Raw genomic sequence first — 10,918 nt, forward strand, 5'->3', positions numbered from 1 at the left:
GGTAAATCAGAGACCAACTTATCAACAAAGGCCTCCTCCTCAACAACAAACGCAAAACTCATCATTGGAGGAACTCATAGGAAAGTTAGCAATTTCACAAGAAAAGTTCATTGCATCCCAAGAAAAATTCCAAAACTGAACCAAAACACATTTTCAAGAGTTAGATAATCAAGTAAGCCGACTAGCTCAAACTATGGGAAAATTGGAATCACAAGGAAAACTACCTTATCAAACGGAGTTAAATCTGAGAGAGAATGTTAGTGCCATCACACTCAGAAGTGGAAAAGTTATCTCACCCGAAGTTCCAGCAGAAAAAGATGCACATCAGGAAGACGTACATCAGGAAGAACAAGAGGAAACGCTACCTACAGAAATACAAGGTACGTCTGAATCACATCATTCTCTTTCTTCTCATGAAATCACGCCACCACCCTTCCCATCAAGGTTGATGAAGCGTGATAAAAGAGATGAAGAAAGGGAGATCTTAAAGGTTTTCCAAAAGTCAACATACCTCTTCTTGAAGTAATTCGACAAGTACCAAGGTATGCTCGATTTTTAAAAGAACTTTGCATTACAAAGAGGAAATTAATGGGACACGAAAAGTTAAATTTTGGAGAACATGTTTTTGCAATTTTTCAACGAAAAATCCCACCAAAGATGAAGGATCAAGGTATGTTCACCTTGCAAAATAGGTAATTTCAAAATTAAACATGCAATGTGTGACTTAGGAGCTTCAATTAATGTTATGTCATTTTCTATATATAAAATGATTACTAACGAGCCTTTGAAGGAAACAGGAATAACCATACAGTTGGTTGATCGATCTGTGATCTATCCAGTGGGAGTAATGGAAAACGTCTTGGTAAAGGTCGATGTATTATTCTTTCCTGCAGATTTCTATGTCATTGACATAGAACATGATAGGTCAGATTCTTATTCCGAGGTACTCTTAGGCCGACCCTTCCTAATCACAGCACATACAAAGATCGATGTTAGAAGTGGTATACCAACAATGTAATTTGATGGTGAGATCGTTGAATTTGATGTTTACAAAGCAATGAAATGCCCTGATCATGTTGAAAGAATTAATTTTGTTGATATTATAGATCCTTTAATTGATGAATATATTGAATCTAATTTTTCTTATGATCTTTTTAAGGATTCTGAACTTTGCCACGAAGATGAAGAAAGGGAGTTTGAAAATATTAATTCAATCAATTCTGATTTATCTTTATATTCCTCTAAAACTAAAATTTTACCTTTTGTTTTGCAGGCACCTGAGGTAGAATTGAAGCAATTACCGGAGCATTTGAAATGTCTTTTTGGGCGAAAATGAAACTTTACCAGTGATCATCTCAAGTAAATTATCCAAAGGAGAAGAGGAAGCTTTGGTAGCGATATTGCGCTCTCACAAAGAAGCCATAGGATGGACCATTACCGATATTAAAGGATTAAGTCCCTCGACTTGCATGCATAAGATCAAAGTCGAAGAATGAGCAAAGCCATCAAGTGAAGGACAACGTCGATTAAATCCACTGATGATGGAAGTAGTAAAGAAAGAAATTCAAAAACTCCTTGACGCTGACGTAATCAATCCAATTTCGGATAGTAATTGGGTAAGTCCGATTCATGTGGTTCTCAAGAAAACGGGAGTCACAGTGGTCGAAAATCAAGAAGGGGAGTTAGTGCCAACAAGAGTTTAAAATGGATGGCGAGTTTGTATTGATTACAGGAAGTTGAACTCTCTTACTCGAAAAGATCATTTTCCTCTTCCTTTTATAGATCAAATGATTGAAAGATTAGCTGGGAAAACTCATTATTGTTGTCTTGATGGTTTTTCAGGTTTTTTCCAAATCCCAGTGGCGCCAGAGGATCAAGAAAAAATGACTTTTACTTGTCCCTTCGGTACATTTGCATATAGACGAATGCCCTTTGGCCTTTGTAATGCACCAGCCACCTTCCAAAGATGCATGCTAAGTATATTTTCCGACTATGTGGAGAAGGGCATCGAAGTCTTTATGGATGACTTCACGGTTTATGGTAACTCTTTTAATGAATGTCTTGATAATTTAACTAATGTGCTTAAAAGATGCTTAGAATATAACCTTGTTTTAAATTATGAAAAATGTCATTTTATGGTTGATAAAGGGTTAATTTTAGGTTATATTGTTTCCTCAAAAGGGATTGCGGTTGTTAAAGCTAAAACAGATGTTATACGCTCACTTCCTTACCCCACAACTGCGAGGGAAATTCGTTCTTTTCTTGGCTATGCAGGATTTTACCACAAGTTTATTAAGGACTTTTCGAAGATAGCACAACCTTTATGCAATCTACTTCAAAAGGATCAAGACTTTGACTTTAATTCAAAATGCAAAGAGTCTTTCAATTCATTAAAGGAAAAGCTTATTTCAGCTCCAATTGTTCAGCCGCCAGATTGGAATCATCCCTTTGAACTTATGTGTGACGCATCGGACACTAGCGTTTGAGTCGTTCTCGGCCAAAAAATAGGGAAAGAGCCACATGTCATAGCCTACGCATCCCGAACTTTGGACTCGGCTCAGAAAAATTATTCGACAACGGAAAAAGAACTTTTTGCTATAATTTTTTGCTTTAGAAAAATTTAGATCCTATTTGCTTGGTACTAAAATTACTGTTTTTTCTGATCATGTAGCTATAAGGTATTTGATGAGCAAAAAGGAAGCAAACCCAAGGCTTATCCGGTGGATCTTCCTTTTACAGGAATTTAACTTGGAAATTAAAGACAAAAAGGGATGCGAAAATCTGGTAGCATATCACTTGAGTCGAATTCCCCTTTCCACATCCGAACCAACACTTAGAGAAGAATTTCCTGAAGAAAAACTGATGGTGGCGCAAAGCATAACTCCATGGTTTGCAGACATGGTTAATTATTTGGCCACAGGTAAGTTACCATTAGATTTGACGAGAGCTGAAATCAATCGAATTAAGCGAGAACCCCGATACTATATTTAGGACGATCCTTATCTATGGAAGCACTGCTCGGATCAGGTAATTCGACGATGTATTGCCGAAAGTGAGATAAACTCAATTTTACAATTTTGTCATTCTTACTCTTGCGGTGGTCATTTTGGGCCAAAACGTACAGCTCATAAAATTCTTGAATGCGGTTTCTATTGACATAACATCTTTCGGGATTCTTATCTATTTTGTAAAACTTGTGAAAGATGTCAACGTACAGGTAATTTAAGCCGTAGGAATGAAATGCCGCTTAATTCTATACAAGTTTGTGAAATTTTTTATGTTTGGGGAATCGACTATATCCTTTTACTTCGTCATTTGGAAATACTTATATTATTTTAGTTGTGGATTATGTTTCTAAATGGGTGGAAGCTAAAGCCACTCGGAATAATGATGCTAAAACTACAGTTAATTTTTTGAAAAATATTTTTTCCAGGTTTGGCACGCCACGGGCTATAATAAGCGACAGAGGAACACATTTCATCAACCGAGTAATCGAGTCGCTAATGAAGAAATTTGGAGTAACTCAAAGAATTGCTACCGCTTACCATCCATAAACAAATAGACAGGCAGAAGTATCAAATCGAGAAATTAAAACAATTCTTGAGAAAATTGTTAAACCGGACCGAAAGGATTGAAGTTTAAAATTAATCGATGCACTTTGGGCATATCGAACTGCTTATAAAGGTCCCATTGGGATGTCACCATACCGGCTTGTTTTCAGTAAACCATGCCATTTACCGGTCGAGTTAGAACATCGGGCTTATTGGGCCGTTAAACAATATAACATGGACATGGATGCAATTGGTGAAGCTCGGAAATTACACATTCAAGAACTTGAGGAAATCCGAAGAAATGCCTATGATAATGCTCGAATATTTAAAGAAAAAACAAAAGAATTTCACGATAGTAGAATTTCTTTTAAAACTTTTTTTTCGGTCAAAAGGTTTTATTATCTAACTCCAAATTTAAATTTTTTGCAGAAAAACTCAAATCAAAATGGCTCGGACCGTTTACAGTTACTCAAGTATTTCCTCACAGTGCTGTTGAAATTGAAGATAACTCAGGAGTACGATTTAAAGTTAATGGTAAAAGATTGAAGCCATATTATGAAAATGTTCTGGTTGGTCTAATCAAAGAAATCAATTTAGAGGAACCCACGCTTTGAAAAATCAGGTCGTCGAGCTAACGACGTTAAACAAAAGCGCTTGATGGGAGGCAACACATTTCGTTATATTTTTTTTCGTTTTATTTTTTTAGCGAACTTTATTTCGTTCTATTTATTTTATTTTGATTAATTTTATTTTTTCTGAACATATCTGAATTCCGATCGAATATTTTTATCGAAAAAAACAGTGCATAAAAACTGACTTGGTTCGAACTGTACAGAAAAATTCGAACAGAATAGTGCAGAAAAAATTGATTTGGTTCGAACAGTGCAGAAAAATAAGCAGCAGATTCAAACAATGCAGTGCAGAAAAAAATAGTGTAGAAAAAAAACTGATTTGGTTCGAACTGTGCAAAAAAGTTCGAACAGAACAGCATCATCGGACAGTCTACTCTACAACAGCTCGTCTCGACGTGGTCGTGATCGCCACTAGATTGGGGAGTATTTTTTTCCCTCTCTTTGTTTTTAAATTTGATATACGTTTTGGGACAAAACGAAATAAGTGAAGGGGGAAGGATAAGCATGTGTCAAAATTTTCTTGACTTGTTTAATCGTTTGAAATTGAGTTATTCTGATGTTGATATATTGTAATCGTTGGTTGCTAGTCTTGAATTTCGCTTTATACTCTTGCTTCCTTTTGGATTATAACCATGTTTTTTATCGAATTTAATTTGCATGATTGGTGATTGATATAGCTAGTGAATTTTTTGTTGAGTATTGATATTTCATACTTTTTTCAATAGAGATGAACTTGACTCAATGCATATAAATTTTTCTTGTGAGATTTGAGCCTAACGAGCATACATTTTCTTTCTTGTTCATTGTTTGACTTGTGTGTGCCGAACTAATTAGGATATTCTAGAACTTGTAATCACAATGCATATCGAGACTACATGTTGAACGTAATGTTTTAATGTGATAGGGGCACCTAGGATAAACCCATTTATCCCAAAAAACCTACCCATTTATATATCTACTAGTGAACCATATTTGAGTCTATTTCCCTTTCTTTGTTTTTACACCTCATAATTAAACCCGAAGCCTTTTTTTTCTCTCTTTTCACACCCTTACCGAGACTTAAGATCTTGTATCATTGTTGTTCCAGAAAAAAAAAATTCAATGTTTCAAAAAAAAACAAGTTGTTCACTGTATCGAACAAAAAAACCCTTTATTCGAAAAAAAAGGGAAGGAAAAAAATCGACCGCTTCAATTGTCTTTCATATATTCTTTTTCCTTGTTTTGTTCTTCATTGTTCTTCATGTTAATTCGTGGATTGTTCTTAATTATTTTGATCTCTTGTTTTGGTATTTTAAATCTTTCTTTTCGGTCTTTCCCTACCCTAACCTAAGCCACGTTACACCTTGTTTAAAGACCCCTTGATTATTGTATTATGTTCATTTTTCGCGGTGGAGACTTGATTGGACTCCAAGCCTATGGTAATATTTTGGTTAGTTTCGGTTTGAGCGGTTCCATTTACCCCAAACACTTTGAGCGGATATGTGTGAATCTTTGTGAGGTATCGAGTCATGTTTCATTGAAGTTGGCAATTAATTGAGATATATTGCCTACTTTAAATTTTCTTGGTTATGTCTTTGCTTGATTGTAACTTGAATTCGGCAAATGTCATGGACTTAATTCGATTGGAAGTTTGAGGAATAAATTGAAATTGAAGATGCAACTTATGATTTTGATATGTTAATTGAAGAATGCTTGAGGACAAGCATTGAATAAGTGAGGGGGAATTTGATAAGTGCTTAATTTAGTTAATATTTTACTTTTAAATTACTCTTTAATCATTTATTTTTGTGGCTTATTTGTTCATTTTAATTCATTTTCTGTACATGACGTAAGATTATGGAAATTGCACAAAAAGGACACAATTCTGCAGATTTTTTATTTTCGGAATCAAAGCTGGCTAGAATTCGGATTTGGATTAAACTCAAATTTAGGATAATATTTTAAACATTATATTTTATCTTTGTATTTTAGTTTAAATGTGTTTTTAGTATTTTAATTAAGTTTTAGGATATTATTTTTATATTTTATCTTTATCTTTGTATTTTAGTTTAAATAGGTTTTAGTATTTTAATTAGGATTTAGAATATTATATTATTTTTTTAGGTATTTTAGTTTAAATAGTTTTAAGTGTTTTAATTAGGATTTAAGATGTTTTAGCTTGTTTTTAGGATTTTGAAGGCTATAAATACTCTCTAAGGGTGAGCCTAGAAACATATCTCTCTCATTTGAGAATAAAATCTTATTTTTCTCTCTAGCTTTCTCTCTATTTTTCGCATACTTTTCTATTATGCTAAGTATGACTTTGGTTATGCTTAGCTAATTTTCTTTCAAGCCGAAGACTAAAGCGAAGGCTCAATTCCAAACGTGAGAATTGTAAGGTACTTAAATCGCTTCGGATTTTCTCTCTGTTTTCTGAAGCTTACTTTTCAAATCAAAACTATTTCGACATTGGTCCGGATGTTGTTATGGTTAATGTTTGAAGAAGGATTTGCTTATTGAAGCATATTCAACTTCCCGAGAACACACTACTGAGATCGGAATCAGTTGTTGTTGAAACGACACAATCTGAGTTGGCAGCGAAGAATTGTTCTTGTAAGCTTACGTGAATCTTGAAGTAAAAATTTGTTTCGATGATCCGAGGAATTTAAGGTGAAGCTGAAGTCTGAGGCTGCTTTCACAATAAGTTTCTATTTATCTTAATCTCTTTAATTTGTTTATTTAATTATTTTTTTCTTTTATTTAATTCTTATTTTTTTTATTTTAACCACAACTTTAAAAAAAATCCCCCTTTTATATTTATTATTATATTATTTTTATTATTTTTATTTTTTTTAATATATCTTTTCAACTTCATATGGAATTCTATCTTTTTCTAAAATCAAGAAAGAGTTTTATTAAATCAGAAACACCACAGTCCCTGTGGATCGACCCAGCTTCTCTATACTACATTTTCATTTTTATTTATTAAGAAGCTAAGAATTTTTTTGATAGCAAAACGACGATTATCACTTACATTTTCTCCATAAGTGGGATTGCAAATTTAGCGAACAAAAGAAAACCTCACAAAGGCAAATGTGTTTGCAACTAATTAAACACACACCCAAATTACACTTGAACAAGAATAAACATGAAACTCACAAGTGTATTGCAAAGAAATATGAAAATTTTTATCTCTAAAACTCTTTCTGATGTTGTTTTAATCTTGCAATTGACTTTCTTCTAATTCTTTATTTGAATCTTGTCCCCTTTTATGTCTTTTAACATCGATCTAGTCGTTTGGACCCATTGAGAATTGATAAGAGACATTGGATTTATTAATTTTGAGCATTTAATGCTCACATGCACATTTGGTATCAACATCGAGTAGTGGGTATCGAAACTGACCATCCTAACAGTAAAAAATATAATTGTTGAACCTTTGGTATCGATATTGTTTATGTTAGTATTGATACTCACCCACCACTATCGATACCAATATCATGGTATCGATACCAAAAGCCTACTAGAATTTTGGTATCAAGACTGACATGTTGGTCTCAAAACTGAGAGTGATTTTTGGCTAAAATCAAGTGTTTAGTGATTTAAAATAATATTTATAAAATTTAAAATTACTAATAACACTTATGATTATTTTTCACATTTAAAAACACTTTAAAGTAGTTTATGACGAATTATTTATAAAATCATACAATGCAAATTTTAACAACTTAAAATGTTTAAAAAATCATGTTATAGCAAAATCAAAAGTTGGTTCAACAAGGATGATTTTGTGGTAACCTATAATTCATTTATTTCAAATTATTATTTCTTTGATGAATTACAAGATGCTTATGATGAATTAACCTTAGAATTTGATATTATGATTTCTAAAAATAAGAAATATTTCCAAATTGAAAAATGAAAATGATTTCCTTTCTAAGACTAATCTTGAGCTCGAAAGTCAAGTCAAACTTGAAGAGTTTGAAAAGAAAAATCAAGATTTACATAATTTGCTTTCAAAGGCTCATGATGATCACCAAAAGAAGATTAATGATCTTTAAGCTTCTTTTAACCATGTTTGGATAAAAAGATTTGAAAAAGGTAAACATTCCAAACCCAACTATGTTAAAAATAATTTTAATGATTACAAACATAGAGGTACCCAAAGAACTTGATATAAAAAAGTTATTAGAAGCATATGGGTCTCAAAAGGACTCATTACTATTAATGATAAGGATATCATTGAAAAATGAATGCCCAAGTGGACAATATTATTGAGAACTAATGCTAATGGACCCAAAAGAATTTAGGTACCAAAAATAAAAAAAAATTAATCTATGTTTGTAGGTGGAGCATTGCTACAAGGAACAAAGAAAAAGTTCAAATTCATGGTACCTTGATAGCGGATGCTCAAGACATGTGACCGGTGATAAGAGCCAGTTCTTGGAGCTTAAAGCTAAAAGTGTAGTAATAATCTTTGGTGACAACTCAAAAGGTCACATTGAAGGAATTAGTTCTATTGATAACAACTCTTCCATTCTTATTGAGAATGTTTTGGGAAACTGTGTCAATAGGAGAACTTTCTTTTTACTCATGGAATTATTTATGTTTTACTTATAAATATGACAGCACAAGTATTACATTATGTTTGTCAAAGTACGAAAATGATTAGAAACATGGTTTGTTAAGATCTATATATAATTTGTAATAAAAAATACTTATACAAAATATGAAAGCTTGTGGTCTTCCTTCCTAAATAGTTTTTTTTTTTTACTTTTTTTTAATGATCAACGTTTAATATATTATTTTTTATTATAATTAAAAAATTAAAGATAAATTAAGGAGGAATCTTAATGTTATCATGAAAGTGTTTCTTCCGTGAAGTTAAGAAACAAGAAAGCTACTGTCTAATTATATTGATATCTATTATTACCATAACTTGTGGCAGAAATAACAAAGCAATAAAGATTTGAATTTCTTTAAAGCAACCGTTTCAAATAAAATATAAATATATAATATTTTGATGCATATGATTAAATATTTCTTGGACAGACAATTTTAGAGACAGTAGAAGATAATGTCACATTATACTTAAGTTGTAACAGTCTATTCATGCTAATATATTCGAAAATTGAATCTGTGAAGATAGTGTAAATTAAATAATAAATCTGAATTTTTATTATTTTATATAAATGAATCTGTTTTTTATTTTTTTTATATCAAATGAATCTGATTTTTTTTCTTGCAAAATATTATATCATCTCTCGATGAAAATGAAGATACTAATTCTGCATTTGCGGAATTGGTGATGGATGATTGTGATAAGGATGAAAGACATACATCTTAAAAAAAGGAAAATTGAGAAGAAAGATCGAACAATAATTGATAAAAAAAAAAGAGAAGATCTAAGTTATTGGTTTCAAAACTAAAAATGACACCACTCACTTAGCAAATCACATTAGTAGATGCAAAAAGTAATATTAGTAGGTGCAAAAAGTATCCCCAGATTTAAATAAGAAGTAAAAGATGATTGATTTTGAAACTAAAACCCTATTAAATGAAGATGGAACTACTGAAACAGTTAGTGTTCCAAAATTGTGAGAATTTAATCAAGATTATTGTAGGAAGAAGCTTGATAAAATGCTTATTGTGGATGAATTGCCTTTTGCTTTTATTGAACGTGAAGGTTTCATTGAATTCTGTTAGGTATTAAATCCCCGTTCTGGTCTTTCTTTTCGTACTACTGCCACTAGAGATTGTTAAGATCTCTTCATTGAACAAAGAAACGAGCTAAAAAATTCTTTTAAGAGCTTGAATTATAGGGTTTCTCTAACAACAAACACTTGGACACCAGGTCAAAATTTAAGCTATATGTGTTTGAATGCTCACTTTATTGATGATGATTGGAATTTACATAAGAGGATAATTAATTTTTGTCCAATTGTTGGTCATTCCGGACAACTTATTGGTAGAGCAATTGAAAAATGTTTGAATGATTGAGGATTGAAAAATATTATGACTGTGCTCGTATACAATCCTAGCTCAAATGATTTAGCTGTTGATTACTTAAAGAGAAGACTTACCATTTGGGAATATAGTTTGTTGGGGGTAAATATTTAAATATGAGATGTGCGTCTCATATTTTGAATCATATTTTGAATTTGATTGTACGGGAGGGTTTGAAAGAATTTGATTTATTATTTATGAAAGTTCGAGCTCTTATAAGGTATGTTAGGTCTTTTCCTACAAGACTTCAAAAGTTTAAAACTTGTATTGAAGAGAAGAAAGAGCATAGTAAAAGTCTTGTTATTTTGGATGTTGAGACAAGATGAAATTCGTCCTTTTTAATGTTTTAATTTGCTATCAAGCTTAGAAAGACATTTGCTAGCTTATACATGAAAGATTCTTCTTGTTTCAAGGAACTTAGAAAGCTTGGTGGTGGTCTCAATGAAGATGATTGGAAAAGGATGAGCAATTTTTTTTACCTTTCTTGAGATTTTTTATGATGCAACATTGAGATTCCCTGATTCCCACTATGTGACTTGCAGCTCATTCGCACATGAGATTTACGAGACTAGATTCATGATTTCAAACATCATAAATGATGATGATGATGGGGTAAGGAAAATGGCAACCCATATGATGTCTTAGTGGTTTTACTATTTGTTTTATTGTGTTGTTAAGACTCTTTTAAATTTGGAATGTTTATTTTGAACTTTTTGTGCACATGTGATATGCTTATTTTGAACCTCTTGT

The sequence above is a fragment of the Hibiscus syriacus genome, unplaced genomic scaffold (assembly GCF_006381635.1).
Source record: "Hibiscus syriacus cultivar Baekdansim isolate YM2019G1 unplaced genomic scaffold, ASM638163v2 tig00110303_pilon, whole genome shotgun sequence".
NCBI classification, from domain to species: domain Eukaryota; kingdom Viridiplantae; phylum Streptophyta; class Magnoliopsida; order Malvales; family Malvaceae; genus Hibiscus; species Hibiscus syriacus.